The following is a 16,223-nucleotide window of genomic DNA, read 5'->3' as shown; positions in this document are numbered from 1 at the left end:
ACCATGTGCTTGCCTGGCTTGGAGGCAGGTGGTCCCAGCCCTTCCTGTCCTCTGCTCATATGAGTCGCCATTCCCAAATACCCCCAGGTGACACTGTCCACTGTCCATCAGCTTTCACTGAGACGCTTTGACTTCAGCACCTGGGAAACAAGAATAAGCCACTGACAGCAGGGACATCCTTTGAGTCCCCCAGACACTGTTCAACCTCCCAGTCTTCATGATCTGAGGCCAGGAGCTATAGGGGAAAAAAATCCCTCACCTGGACAGCCCCCCTCGCACCAGATTTCCACACTGAACTATCAAGGCCACCAGGGGTGCGTGACGGAGGGCACCGGCTGGCTCTGTGCTCCCAGGAGTTCCTCAGGATCGCAACTGAAAAGGGAGAGGGCGGGAGGGTGGCCAAGTCCCTTTGGGCTGCCATGACAAAAATACCACAGACGGGTGGCTCAAACAAGAGAACTTTCTTTCTGACAGTTCTCACAATCCCAGAAGCTGGGAGTCCAAGATCAAAGCACCCGTAGATCCAGCGTCTGGTGAGAGGGTGAAAGCCCTCCTCCTGGTTCATAGATGGCGTCTTCTCACTGTGTCCTCACATGAAAAAGGAAAGGAGGGAGGCAGAGAGAGAGGCTTCTCCTGAATCCACTGAGTCCACTGGTCCCTGAAGCCACTACCTGTTTTTTCCTTCTTGCCCTCATTGTCCAATTCATTTACTCAAAAATGGACTTCACTTTCTGCCTCAGCTGCCTCTCATTTCTAAACTCCTCACTACGGGGCATCCACACCCCCTGCCCCCTGAGAAGGGGCTGGTACCCTCCTCCCGTCCACTACAGTTTCGCATACATTTGGGCATCTCCTGAGTGCCTGCCCAGCTGAAACCCCTCCTCCCAGTTGCACCTTCTCCTGTGGCTCTTCTCTCTGTATCTCCCAGGCATCTTTGCCTTCCTTCCTCTTTTTTCCCCTCAACATCAATGTCTCCACTAGCTCCAAACATCTCTCCTTTGAAAATGCCTCTCAGATCTCCATTTCTAACTCTGCCACGTGGCTTTCAATGAGCAACCCTCCGCGGGGATCGTCAGGTCTCTCACACTGGATACCCTTCCACCTAAAGCTGAGCTCTTTCTCTCTGCAGATGGGCCTTCGCTCCTGCTGTCATTATCGCCACGAGGAAAGCCACCACCCTCCAGCTTCTGCGTCCCTGGAATCCTCTTTATGCTGCACAACCAGCTCCTCATCAGCATCTTCCAGTGGTTCCTATGATGCTTTTCTCATACCCACTTCACTTCCCCGGCGCTTACCCCAAACCAGGCCCTCCTCATCCCATCCACGGGCAAGAGAAACACACTTTTCGAGCTGGGAGGAATCTGTTAACGCAACCCTTCATGTAACAGATGAGGAAACAGGCTCAGAGAGCAGGGACGTGTGCCCAAGACTTCAAGCTGTGTAGAGTCAGGTCTGGAATTTGGATCTCCTGGCCTTTCCACTGCCCTGCAGACACGCCACACAGCAGCCCAGCCCCTCACACTGCCCTTACAGCCCCTTGCGACATTCTGGAATGTTTGCCCATCTCACCCCCCGGGTGGACCAGCAGTCACACTTTGGCTTCTGTTGCTTGCCATCAGAGTCTTAAGTAATTCTCCACCCACCTCTACCAAACACACACACGTACACACACAGACCTATACAAGGTGGATCTTACTTTATCTCAGGTCTCTGTACAGGTCTGTCTCTGCCAAGGGTGGACATGAATGGTCTGTTTGCTTCACAGGAGATTTGCAGCTCCCCACCCTGCCCACCAGTCTTCTCCACCGTGACCTCACAGACAGCGTGTCACTCCCTCAAAGATGACCTGCTCCAGACACACCAGTGGGCTTATCATTTTATAATATTTATTCACATATTTAGCTGTCAGGTTGCAGCTGTGGCACGTGGGATCTTTCATTGTAGCACACAGGCTCCTCTCTAGTTGTGGCCTGGGGGCTCCGGAGCACAGTCAGTAGTTGTGGCATGCAGGCTTAGTTGCCCCGTGGCATATGGGATCTTAGTTCCCCTACTAGGGATGGAACCCCTGTCCGCTGCATTAAAAGGTGGATTCTTAGCCACTGGACCACCAGGGAATTCCCTGGGCTTATCAACTCTCGTCCAGATCCTGCTTCCGCACTTTTGCAAATACCATTTCCCTTCTGCAGTACCTCCGCCTTCCCCCTCTCCAGCCTTCTGTGTCCCTGGGTGGCTCCAAACCCTGCCCAAGTTAATTTTCCATGGAAAGTCTTTCCTGGTGAGCTTCATCCAGATCTAAACTGCACCTCCAGCCCCATCCCCAGCTCAGCTCACCACCTCCTCCCCTGCAGAGACCTAGCTCATAAAAATGCACTCAGTGATGGGGATTTATTTTCTGCCATGTGCACTAACTTCCTGATGGTCTGTAAGCTCTTCTACAAGGGAGACAGGGCACGTGTTCTATTCCCCAGCTCCTCCCTCCAGCATTTGGTGCAGCACTTTCCACATCATAGGTGCTGAATAAATGTAAGCACCTGCCTGCCTGCAACAGGAAAGCCGTAAGCCTGTGACCAGACCTGCTCCCTGCAGGCCTCTAACTATCTCCCCAAAGTGGCAGGCATCGGGGCTCTGGGCCCTCACTCACTTCCAATCCCAAATTAAAATGTGCTGCTGCGTGAATGACTCCAAAACCTCTAGAAATGTCTGAGCTGAAGGCTGCAGGGCAGGATCTTGGAAAATGAGACCCATCAGGGGACTCAAGTGTGAATGAACACGACCAAATCCCCAACTCAGGACAGGCGCCACCTCCCCCTTGACCCCCAGGGCGCATGTGGGACTGGGGACGGGCCCCAAAAACTTTCCCCACAGCCTTTGTCTTTCAAAGCCCACTGCTAGCATCAGTAATAGGTTCATTCAAGGGCTTTTCCCCATTTCATACCCTACATCCCATCCATCACTCTTAACTATTCTTTGCAGATAGAGCCATGAGAAAAACCTAAGTGGCTTTTTAGTATAATCCATTCAAAAGTATCTTTGTTAACTCAGTTTTCACTGTATGCCAGGCATTGTATACCTCTTATCTCATTTAATCCTCCATTTGGTTTTTTGCTGTGGTTCAGTCACTCAGTCACATCTGATTCTTTATGACTCCATGAACTGCAGCACGCCAGGCTTCCCTGTCCTTCACTGTCTCCCAGAGTTTGCTCAGACTCATGTCCATTGAGTCAGTGATGCCATCCAACCATCTCATCCTCTGTCGTCCTCTTCTCCTCCTGCCCTCAATCTTTCCCAGCATCAGAGTCATTTCCAGTGAGTCAGCTCTTTGCATCAGGTGGCCAAAGGATTGGAGCTTCAGCATCAGTCCTTCCAGTGAATAGTCAGGGTTGATTTTCTTTAGGATTGACTGATTTGACCTCCGTGATCTCTATTTGGTAAATTACCATTATTCCTATCTTACAGAAGGAAAAACTGAGGCTTGAAGAGATTAAGTATTTTGGTTAATCTGTGTCTAAAGCCAGATAGACAGGAAGTGGCAGGGCTGGGATTTCAATCCACCTGCGCTTTGTGCTGAACTTGGGTATTTCCCCCCTATGTTGCCATCTCCTGAGATAAGATAGCCAGACTCCCTGTTAAAGGAGGGGCTTAGCCAAACTGTAAACTGGGCCCTTCCTGGTCAACAGTGAGTCAGGAAGGTCAGCAGGGAGAAGTATGTCACATTTAGGGAGAGTGCAGTCTTAGTGACCATTATGAGACCCTGTGTCCTACCCAAAGAGAACATTAATGGAGAACAGTGGGTTAGAAAACAAGGCTTCAGAAATCAGCTTTAAAAGTGACCATGTGTTTCCTGAAGGAAAGTGGAGAGGATCCAGCAAATCTCCTCTCCTTCCCCACTACTACTTATCAATATATTTGTTTTATCATCACCACTATTTGTTAACATTCATCACGTGCTTTTCTCACACCACCTTTGTTGCTGTCATTCAGTCACTAAGTCGTGTCTGACTCTTTGCAACCCCACGAACTGCAGCACGCCAGGCTTCCCTGTCTATATCTCCCGGAGTTTGTGCAAACTCATGTCCATTGAGTCCATGATGCTATTTAACCATCTCATCTTCTGCCGCCCCCTTCTCCTTTTGCCTTCCATCTTTCCCAGCATCAGGGTCTTTTCCAATGAGTCAGCTCTTTGCATCAAGTGGCCCAAGTATTGGAGCTTCAGCTTCAGCTGAATGCCACCTACTTGATTGCATTATCTTATTTAACCCTCACAACACAAAGAAATGGGTGTAGTCTCTCCCTTGTCAGCAGGGGAAGTCCAGAGAGCTATAGTACTTTATCTAAGCTGCACAGCAAGTCAGCAAAAGAGCCAGAAGGAAACCCAGGACTATTTCTAGAACCTGAGTCCAGAGTCAGACCACAGCAGGGGCTTTGCTAGCCATAACTCTGGGAGGTATTGGGTTCGGCTCTGAGGTCCCAATGCAGGCTCAGAATGTTGACATGTGGGTTCACCCTAGAGGAGCAGGGTGGCCGTCCCTAAGGCAGCGAGGAGAAGCCCATGCAAATAGAAGGAGAGCTCGGGGAAGCCCAGGGGGAGCAGAGCTGGAGGGAAAAAGCAGCCCCGCAGGCACTCATCCCCACCTGAAGCATCCGAAGAACAGGCCAAGAGAGAGACATGGGGTATCATATCTGCAGTGTCCTAGTTTCATGATGCTTAAAAGCTGCTTATTCCACCTTCCAATGGGAAGACTCCCCTTGAACAGTTGCTGCCATGTGTGAACAGAGCCTTCTCAGAGCTAGGCTATCTCAGGACCAAAGCGAAGCCTGTTTTGGATTCTATCCTGACACTATATAAAATACTTCATCACCACTGTCTTTTGTTTTGGGGGTGACATGGTGGGGAATCTGAAAACATACAAAGAGAAAGATGTAAGCTTTACATCTCTTTTCATTCTTTAAGGATGCTATTCTGGTTTTAAAAAAGAGAGGGGAGCAGTTTTGCAGCAGCATTGATTGTAATGCTGGGGGCGGCAGGGTTTGACGGCTGCCCTGATGCAGTCCTTTTGCATTAGAAGGCAAGCCTGTTAGGCAGAGTAAGGGCTGATGACTGCATAGAAATTACGGAACACAATTTCAGTCTAGCAAATTGAGATTGCAATTGATCTCCATTTTCATATTCCGTTGGATATTGGTGTAATATAATTATCATGAAAAGCTCCACACGTACATATGGATCCTTTATGTGTCAAATAACGGTGCTAGTGTCTTAAAAACAAGCCAAGGTTTGTGGTATGAGGTTAAGTCACTGAGGCCGTGCAGAGAGGCAGCATGGTGAAAAGGAACACGTACAGATCTGGGATCTAAGAAACAAAGGTTCGGGGTCAGCTCAGCCATTTCCTGGAGTCAACCTTGGGAATTCCTGTCTCTGCTCCTTACTCTGCACCTTTTTGTGTTCCAGAAAACGGGTCACTGTACAGAACCTCCCTCCCCACACAACCCAGAACATGGAGTTGTTTTGTCCTGTTCATCTATGACAACTCCAGACGCAGACCTTCCAAATTCCCATTCTCCGCCTCATCAATGGTTAGCCATACTGTTTGGTGCCTGATAATTCAATCAGAACAATCGGAGTGAAATGCTTTTAACCAGACAGTGAAGCTGCTCCCCTTCCCCCAGGTACTTGTGCTCGGTAAATAAACCATTGTCTGACCTGCTGTTCTGATTGGGTTTTTGCTCATTCGGTTCTTTCTACTGTTACTTACTACTATCCTTGCAAAAGAAAAACCCCATTTGCCCAGACTTTGAGGCCCTTACAGAGGCTGCAGTGGGAGCTTCTCCCTTTTACAATAGACTCTTTCCCTCTCAGCCCCTAGAATAATCCTTTTAAATAAAGTTTCTTCTTACTAAGCCCAGATTTGTTTTTTATCTGATAGTTACAAGCAACGGTGACCCATGCTGGTGATGGGAAGAGTCTGAGCTCTGAGACCCAACAATTATCTTCTAAAAGCCGATTTCCAGTCTTAGAAAGTGTCTAAGAACCAAGCAGTTGAGAAGAGATAATAAATTCATATTTCAGTCATGCCTTCCACCAGGACCCCACTGCTCCTCCAGGCACCGTGGCTGCTGGCACAGCTGTGTGCATGATGAATGGATGGATCCTGGTCTTCCCTTTGCTGACTTAAAAGAATTCACAACACGAGAGCTGTGAATTAAGTTTCATTTGGGGGAAAATGAGGACTATAGCCTGGGAGACAGCATTTCAAATAGCTCTGAGGAATTGCTCCAAAGAAGCAGGGGGGGAAGGTCAGTATATATGTGATTGCGGTGAAAGGGTAGTGCATGCAACCAAGCACATATTTTTGCAGAAGGTTTCTGCTAGTCACAAGGAGCACACATCCCCATGAAGGAATTTAGTGCTTTTCTAGATATGAGGAGATGAAAGAGTTGGGCTCATAAAATCAGCTCCTTAAAATACCTTAACTATCTGAAGACCTGTTCTGCCAGTTTTTGGGAGCACAGAGAGCCTCATTCCTGGTGTCCACTCTGAGCTCCCTGCAGCAGGTGTTGAAGGTCAGCAGCTGCCACAGCACATGATTTAATCCTTATAGAGGTCAATGGCAGTGCCCATGGCAAGTGCCAGTTTGTAGCTGACACCTTCTTTCACCTTGACTGTCATCCTTAAGGCTTTGTCACCAGACACAAGGGCAGCTTGGGTCGGAGCGTCTGCCTGGCCAGCCTGAGCCACATGCTGATGCCCTGTGGTCAGGGCTAATGAGGGAAAAGCTCCAGGGATGGGTTCTGAGGGGGGAAGCAGGGCCTTGCACCCCACCAACAATGGGCAAGAGAGCTACCATTAGGCAGTTGGAAAAAAATGATAAGTAGCTCCTCTTTCTTTCCAGACTTTAGATTTTTGTATTGCTTTGGGGGGATTTGGAGTTTATTGATGCTGATTAATGAAATTCTAAAACTTGTTCTATCCATCAGTAAAGTTGGGATAAAACCCCCAGGTGAAGATGTCTACCTCAGGCAGGGCTGCACAGAGTGGGTCTTGATTCAAGGATGACACACGACTCCCAATGCTACCCCTTCCCTGCCCATGCCTTCAGCTTTGATGAATCAGCCCAGACACTGAGGTGAGGAGAGTGCTTTTGCCAGCTTCCACGGTCTTCAGCTCCCAACGCTCTTCCCCCCAGCCTGCTCCACTTATCGCTAAAGAGGAGCCTGGGCCCCACAGGAGAGGAAGAAAGGAAGGTGTCAGCATTAACCTGCTACCTCTTCTGCCAGGGCCTCTGCCAAATGCCAACGGGGAGCTGCCATCAATTGTCACACAACATGCCAACCGAACAGCTGGTGCCCAGTCACCAGGGTAACCCACCCAGCACGGGAATTTCAAGAACCCCTCTGCACACATGGAAAATGAGACTTACTGCAAAACCAGGTGTTCCGGTCTAATTGCATGAACCAGTTTGAAATGTTAATCTGCTCCCTGGAACTACATTTTGCATGCGAGAAGTTTGGGAGAGAGATTCCCAGCCAAGCTTCAGAGGGAAGAGCAAATATTTTTGTTCATTTATTTATTCATTTGAGGCTGGTTTCAAGTCTTTGAGCAATAGAGGTGTTGAGCGATGTGGCAGGAATTGACCTTCAGGGCACTGGCTCCTCGTCCTGCATAGCAGAGCCCAGCTATGCCAGCTTGGCCCCGGGCAAAGCCAGCCCACCCTTCCTCCCAGGCTGCCTGATCCTGCCTGTTGGATGACACAGCAGTGGACCAGCCTCCAGCTTCCCCAGGGACTCCCACTGTTCCAGCTAGAGCCAAGTGCCCCTGTTCCAGGAGGCAGTAAAACCCAGTCATTAAGAATCTCAGAGGCAGACACACCTCACTTCAAGCCTCTGCTCTGCCTTGGCGGGCTGTGTGTCCTCGGACAAGTTTCTTAACCTCTCTGAGTTTCTCAGAGCCTCGGTTTCCTCCTCTCTAGAAATAGAGATGGCAGCTACCTCACAAAGGAGGCAAAAGTTAGCTCAGCTGATATATGTAAAGCATTTTGCAAAATCTATGGCTCATGGTGAGGCCTCCATAAAATAACTGTTATTACTAATTCATTAGTTGAGATAATTTTATTCATCTTCAAGAAATCTGAGAAATCAAAGCATCTTCATCCTAGCTCATGCTTAAAGACAGCACAGCATTCCCATTCATCGATTTCTCAGTCCTTTTCCCTCCAGTCTCTCTGATGTTCAGGGCCTGGTACCAGCTGGCCTTTGCTGCTTCTCCAAGTTGACCTGCCAACCTTTCCAGCCCTCCCCCTTCCCCCCACCTGCACGACATACCCCATCCTGTCTCTCAGGCCCCGGAAAGCTCTTTCTGCCTTCTCTACCTTCCTAGACTCAAGGCTTCTACAGAGTTTGAACCCTACCTTCTCCACAGAACCTCTCGGGCTGTTCCATGTTATTCATTCAGCAGCAACTACTGACCAAGCAGCAGTGCAAGGCTGGGCCCTGGGCCTCACAGAAGCCAGAAGGACTGTGGACAGACAGACTGGTCCCTACCTGCCCCATACTGCAGACAGCCCTCCCATCACCCCTTCCCTGAACCACAGCTGTGCTTCATAGCATCTCACCACCCATGTGCACGGCTGAGTCATATGTCACGCTTGACCTTTGATGCTAACTTCTTCAGAGAAACAGTGCAATGCAAGACTGGAAGAAAGAACACAGGCTGAGACATCCAACAGCCCTAGGTTTGAATCCCAGCTCTGCCTTTTTCTTAATATTTACTTTTTTTGTTTATTAAGTAGATAATACATTTATTTATTATTGAACTAACCCCTATGCTACGTCTTAGTTACAGCACGCAGGATCTTTAGTTACAACATGCGAACTTAGTTATGGCATGTGGAATCTAGTTCACCAACCAGGAATCAAACCTGGGCTCCTGCATTGCGAGTGCAGAGTATTAGCCGCTGGACCACCAGGGAAGTCCCCCCAGCTCTGCCTCTTGCTGGCCATGTGACCCTGGGCACGTACTTCAGCTCACTACAAGAAGATGGGGTACCAGGCAGAACCAAGGCTCTGCTGCAGTAACAGGACTGCTGGCTTCTGCAGGGTGAGCTGCTGACATCTTAGGATCGCTGTCCCTCAGCTTCCGTCAGGGTGGAATCTAAGCAAAGTCCCAGGCAGGGGCCGGACAGCCAGTCTCTAGACTGGACCCCAGCAACAACTCCTACTCTCTCCCCACAGCGTGTACACAATATACAAGAAATAACATCAAGGTCTTTTTGTTCTAATTGGCTCATGAAATGATTGAGCCAACTTGCTTATTTTTCAGAGTTCTTTTTCTCCCCACTCTGCACAGTTGTCGATGAATGCATTTTTGAATTGTTCTGGGAAACGTATCTATCTTGCTATTCCCAAGTTAGGCTACCATAATTCTGACTTCTACCAGGGGTGAAGAACCTAGGAAGGGGTGAAATAGACTTTACATGCCTCTTCCAAAAAAACGCTGCCAGTTCTGCACGGTATTCTCTAACCATCCTCCGAGCAGTGAGAAGGTGACAGTACCCGGTAAACCCTCCTGGGCCACGGGTGTGCACCCATGGAGTCCTCATCTGCCCGGGTAAAAGGTAAGGAGGAAGATCCCTCCCGCTCTTTCTGTCACTGCCTCTTTATCCCAAGTTCTCAGTCTCTTTGTGGTTTCGAGGGTGCTTTGGGGTGATAGCATAGAGTGTAAGATTATATTGATTTGCCTTTGGTCACAGAAACTTTGTTCTAACCACCTCAGTCCTAAATCTAACAGAAAAGCACTTGAGTCCATTAAAAGGCCATATAAAAAAACAGAACACTTCAAAATTCAACCAAAATGACACTTTAAAAAGTACAAAGAGGAATCAAGTCATCAAAATGCTCAAAGCTGAAGATAGGGTAGGAAAGGACCAAAGAGGTCACAAGGTGAATTCAATCATATTGATGGCAAACAACAGTGACAAGAGGGCAGCAGAGACCCTGCCTCACCATCCCCACCCAAAAATTAGCAGCTAGAACGCCAGGGTGTAGGAGGAGCTGCCAGGAAGGACACTGACTTAAGTGAGCTTCTCAAGGGTTGGGCTCCTCAAGGGTTGGTCTCCCCAGCATTTTGCCTCCAGGCTGAATCTGAAAAATCAGAAGCAATTGGAAGTTCTTTCTGGAAATGGGTAGCATTTCACAGTGGAATTGGCATCCCAAAGTAGGGTCATCCCAATCTTGCCTACAGCTCCCCACTCACACACTTAAAATGCAGTTTGGTTCAGTTCAGTCACTCAGTTGTGTCCGACTCTTTGTGACCCCATGGACTGCAACACGCCAGGCTTCCCTGTCCATCACCAATTCCCAGAGTTTACTCAAACTCATGTCCATTGAGTCAGTGAGGTCATCCAACCAACTTCACTTAAAATGAAGCCTGTGTGTAAAATTGATGCAACACTCAGCCCTCTCCTTCAGGTGAAGGGCAATAGCCAGGAAACCTACATACAGACCCCCTATGAGGGGAGTCTGGTCCTCCCCGCCATAAATGTGTGCAGACAGTCTAGGGTCAGCAGACCCTCAAAGAGAACAGGAAAAAAAAGAAACAGCTCAAAGACATAGACTCAAGGAAATGTCGATGATGTTGTTGAGTTGCTAAGAGTCCAGCTCTTTTTGACCCTACAGACTGTAGCCTGCCAGCCCCTCTGTCCACGGGATTTCCCAGGCAAGAATACTGGAGTGGGTTGCCATTTCCTTCTCCAGGGGCTCTTTCCAAACCAGGGATCGAACCTACGTCTCCTGCATTGGCAGGTGGATTCTCTGCCACTGAGCCACTGGGGAAGCCAGCTAAAGAAGTGTGTAGAACTCAAAGAACTCAATTTAGTAACCCCAAAGAGATTTGAGATGAAACTGTATTCATAAAGAATATGCTATGAAAATATAATTGTTGAAACAGAAATTCAAAAAAGTACTCCAATGTGGAAAGCAAAAATACAAACAGCTATAACATGAGAGAAAAATGAAAAGATATAAAAGATTAATCAGAGCCAATATCCATCTCACAGAAGACCAGGGAGAGGAAACCAAAAAAGAAGAAATGGAGAAAAGAGTCAAATAAATACTTCTGAGGCCTGTATTGCTAAAAGGCCCACCAAGTCCTGACCACGATAATTCTAAAAAGATAATTCCTAGATCTCACCTCATGTACTTTCAGAACGTGGATTAAGGGAAGTTTCTAAAGCCACTAGGGGAGACATTTTATCTACAATGGATTGATAATCCTCTCAGTCGCAACTCTGGATAATAGAAGACAGTGGGGCAATTCCTCTAAAATGTTGAGTAAAGTGATTTTGAACCCAGAAGTCAGCCAAGGGAGAGGACAGAATAAAGATATTTCACACCTGCTAAGACCCAGACATCTTACTTGAGAAAAATTACATGAGGATATACTCCAGAAAAGCAAACAAGCAAAAATGAACCTGCGGAAATAAATAAACACCAACCAAATAAGGACAAGCACAAGTTATTTATTCAGAGCTTGCAAGGGAGCCAACCCCATCACTTGTATTTGGCAGAGACTCAAGTGGGGCAGAAGAGCAGAAAAGCTTTTTATTGGAAAAAGTAAAGGCTTCAGATGTGCGCTGACTGGAGGCTATGGGCGTGGGCAGGTCATGGGCGGGTTAACTTCCTGTGTGATTGGTTACGGGTGGACACTGGCTGTCCCTGGAGGTCCTAAGTCGGAATCAGGAACAAAAATGAGGGAAACTTTCAGATATTAATCCATTCCTGCCCCTACTGGTCCTATTGTTTCAGAGGTTATTGTTTGGCTTCATGGGCTGGTTTGCTATGGTAGTGGTCAACTTTCCTACAAGTCTGACCTATAGATAACATGCTGGCTTCCTGGACGAGTTACTGTGAATAATGGGTTGGTGTCCTGGGTTGGTTGCTGCAGATTTTATTTTTTCATATCATCTGGACATTGTCCATTTGTCCATCTCAGATCTAAGAGACTATATGAGATCCAGTAAACAGTGGAGCTAAGTTAGGAATGCACTGAAAAAGCTCAGAACCCAGTTAGAAAGAAATCTATTTGAAATTGTCCATTTCGTACTTATAGAGTAGAATGATTAAGAAGCTGGACATTCTTAGTAATATATGAAGAAGGCCTTTGTTACTTCAGTCAATAAGAAAAGGGAGAATTGCAATTAATAATTCCAAGATGAGAGTCAGTGTCTGCTCCAGATATGAAATGGAGCATACAAAAATCAGTGGGTTTTTTGGTTTTTGTTTTTTTGTTTTTTGAAGAACTAATAGAGTACAGCAGTAATCCACTTGACCCTGATGCTTGGAACAACCTCCTTTGAGCAGCCCAGATTTGATGACTAGGGTTACATTTCCTCTATGGAACCTGTATGCAGGTCAAGAAGAAACTGTTAGAACCTTCTACGGAAAACACCTAACTGGTTCAAAATTGAGAAAGGAATATGACAAGGCTGTTAATTGTTACCCTGTTTATTTAACTTATATGCAGAGCACATCATGCAAAATACCAAGTTGGATGAGTTACAAGCTAGAATCAAGATTGCTGGGAGAAATATCAACTACTGCAGACATGCAGATGATATCACTTTAATGGCAGAAAGGGAAGAGAAACTAGATAGCCTCTTAATGAGGATGAAAGAGGAGAGTGAAAAAGCTGGCTTAAAACTCAGTATTAAAAAAACTAAGATCGTGGCATGCTGTCCCATCACTTCATGGCAAATAGAAGGGGAAAAAGTCAAAGCAGTGGCAGATTTCTTCTTCTTGGGCTCTAAAATCACTTCAGATGGTGACTGCAGCCATGAAATTAGAAGACTTCTGCTTCTTGGCAGAAAAGTTATGACAAACCTAGACAGTGTATTAAAAAGCAAAGACATCACTGTGCCGACAAAGGTCTGTATAGTTAAGGCTATGGTCTTTCCAGTAGTCATGTACAGATATGAGAGTTGGACCATAAAAAAGGCAGCATGTCGAAGAATTGATGCTTTCAAACTGTGGTGGTGGAGAAGACTCTTGAGAGTCCCTTGGACTGCAAGGAGATCAAACCAATCAATCCTGGAGGAAATCAACCCTGACTATTCATTGGAAGGGCTGATGCTAAAGCTGAGACTCCAATACTTTGGCCACCTGATGTAAACAGCCAACTCATTGGAAAAGACCCTGATGCTGGGAAAGACTGAAGGCAGAAGGAGAAGAGGACGACAGAGGAGGAGATGGTTGAATGGCATTACCGACTCAATGGACATGAACTTGGGCAAACTCCAGGAGATGATGAGGGACAATGAGGCCTGGCGTGCTGCAGTCCACAGGGTCACAAAGAGTCAGACACGACTGAACAACAACAACATAGATCCAATTACTCTACTGATTCCACAGTGAATAATATTTACAAAATCACAATACCGGTTAAAGCTACGTGCTGATTTTCAATTTTCAGCGTCAACAGGTATATAAACAAAACATGAGGACTAACTATACTTGCAGTATGAAATATAAATGTTCTAAATTTTGACAACATAAAGTTAGCACTTACTGAGATGGGAAGGAAGAGGAAGGAGGCATCGGAGTAATGGTCTCAAGTTACAAGGTGGAGAAACAAGAGATACTAAGTTAATGAATCAAGGAATGAAGGTTTAAGCACCCCATTTTAAACCAGAGAGGAAATAAGTAGAAGAATAAAAATGTAACAAAAAATTGGCAGAAAGAAGCCAGGAGAAGATACATGCCTCATCTATCATAGTGGGGAGTCAGTAGCTACTGCTTCAACATGATGAGTCAAGAAATAGAAATGCAAGCATATTATTTGAGTTATGGACAAAAACAACCATCATGACACATGTCAAGTGAAAAACGGGACCCGCCATAGAGGCTTAGGGGAAGACTTCCCTTTCATGTCAGACCCTTCTGTACTATTTTCATTATTATTTCCTCTGGGCATGTGCGGTTAGTATTGCTTTTTCTCTTTTAAGCTTAAAAGAAGTCAGGATTCAGAGGTAACCCTGGGATACTCCCACAGGGCTAAACTCTTTTTCTCTGTCCCCAGAGCAACCCCAGCCTCATTATCTGACTAGGCCTCACCAAGACTCTGATTTTAGCTGCACTTTGTCAAACTAACCTCCTTAGGGACCCAGAAGAGACATTTTCATTGCATATTTATTACCCAGGTGAGAAGACAGTAATTTCCGTCCTTTAATAAATATTTACAGAGCACCTACTATGTGCAAGGCTCTGGGATTTTGGAGTGAACAAAATAAAGTCCCCTCCCTCAGGGAAAGTATTTGTGGGTAAGCAGACACCAAGCAAGAAAAACCTGCCCTTCCTTTACCTGAAAGAAAAGAACACGGGCTTCAGAGTCAGACAAACTGAAATCTACATCTTTATCAGTTATGAGACTTTGTGTTCAGCCACTCAGTCATGTCCGAATCTTTGCGAACCCCATGGACTGTAGCCCGCCAGGATCCTCTGTCCATGGAATATTCCAGGCAAGAATATGGGAGTGGGTTACCATTTCCTACTCCATATGAGACTTTGAGCCAACAACTAAACCTCTCTGAGCTTCAGTGTCTCCACCTATAAAATGGGGATGCTAAAAAAATAAAATAAAATAAAAAAATAAAATGGGGATGCTGTCTCTCAGGGCTGTTGGAAAAGTAAGAATGTTTTCAAGCTCCCAAAGGGAGTTTACACAGATACAAAGGTTTATTTCAGTTCAGTTCAGTTCAGTCACTCAGTCATGTCCGACTCTTTGCAACCCCATGAATCGCAGCACGCCAGGCCTCCCTGTCCAGCACCAATTTCCGGAGTCCACTCAAACCCATGTCCATCGAGTCGGTGATGCCATCCAGCCATCTCATCCTCTGTCATCCCCTTCTCCTCCTGCCCCCAATCCCTCCCAGCATCAGGGTCTTTTCCAATGAGTCAACTCTTCACATGAGGTGGCCAAAGTATTGGAGTTTCAGCTTCAGCATCAGTCCTTCCAATGAACACCCAGGACTGATCTCCATTAGGATGGATTGGTTGGATCTCTTTGCAGTCCAAGGGACTTTCAACAGTCTTCTCCAACACCACAGTTCAAAAGCATCAATTTTTCAGTGCTCAGCTTTCTTCACAGTCCAACTCTCACATCCATACATGACCACTGGAAAAACCATAGCCAAGACTAGACGGACCTTTGTTGGCAAAGTAATGTCTCTGTTTTTTAATATGCTATCTAGGTTGGTCATAACTTTCCTTCCAAGGAGTAAGCATCTTTTAATTTCATGGCTGCAATCACCATCTGCAGTGATTTTGGAGCCCAAAAAAATAAAGTCTGCCACTGTTTCCACTGTTTCCCCATCATTTCCCATGAAGTGATGGGACCAGATGCCATGATCTTAGTTTTCTGAATGTTGAGCTTTAAGCCAACTTTTTCACTCTCCTCTTTCCCTTTCATCAAGAGGCTTTTTATTTCCTCTTCACTTTCTGCCATCAGGGTGGTGTCGTCTGCATATCTGAGGTTATTGATATTTCTCCCAGCAATCTTGATTCCACCTTGTGCTTCTTCCAGCCCAACATTTATATATATATATAAACTAAAAAGGAAATGCAAAGTCAATCAAAGTTTCAAAAATCATTTAGGAGGAGCTTTTAACAATATTAATGTCAAATATTTCTCTTTAATACAAGAGCGAAAAAGTGAAGAAAAATTCAGATTAAAAGATACTTGGGGTTAAAAAGATACTTGAAAAATATTTGGGGCTTCCCTGGTGGCTCAGATGGTAAAGCATCTGCCTGCAATGCGGGAGACCCAGGTTCAATCCCTGGGTTGGGAAGATCCCCTGGAGACAGGAATGGCAACCCATTCCAGTATTCCTGCCTGGAGAATCCCATGGACAGAGGAGCCTGGTAGGCTACAGTCCACGGGGTCACAAAGAGTCGGACAGAACTGAGCGACTTCACTTTCTTTTTTTCTTTCTCTCTCTTCTTTCTTCCTTTCTGAGAGATAGTTAGACTTTGAGTATTTTGGTGTCGGTGACTTAAAAAGTCAGCAGAATGAATCTTCATTCAAGAAAGACTTCACTTCCTAAAATGTGTTTGAGAAAACACTTGCAGCAGGGGGCCTGTAGCCAAGCAAATAGTAAGAACACAGCGCATCACAGCCCTCTTTGAAAGTCACAACGCACGACAGTGTAACAAATGCCTGAGAAATCTTCTGCAGG

Source organism: Cervus canadensis, chromosome 11, assembly GCF_019320065.1.
Source record: "Cervus canadensis isolate Bull #8, Minnesota chromosome 11, ASM1932006v1, whole genome shotgun sequence".
Classification (NCBI taxonomy): Eukaryota; Metazoa; Chordata; class Mammalia; order Artiodactyla; family Cervidae; genus Cervus; species Cervus canadensis.
The sequence above is the reverse complement of the archived record's forward strand: the minus strand, read 5'-3'. Positions refer to the sequence as shown.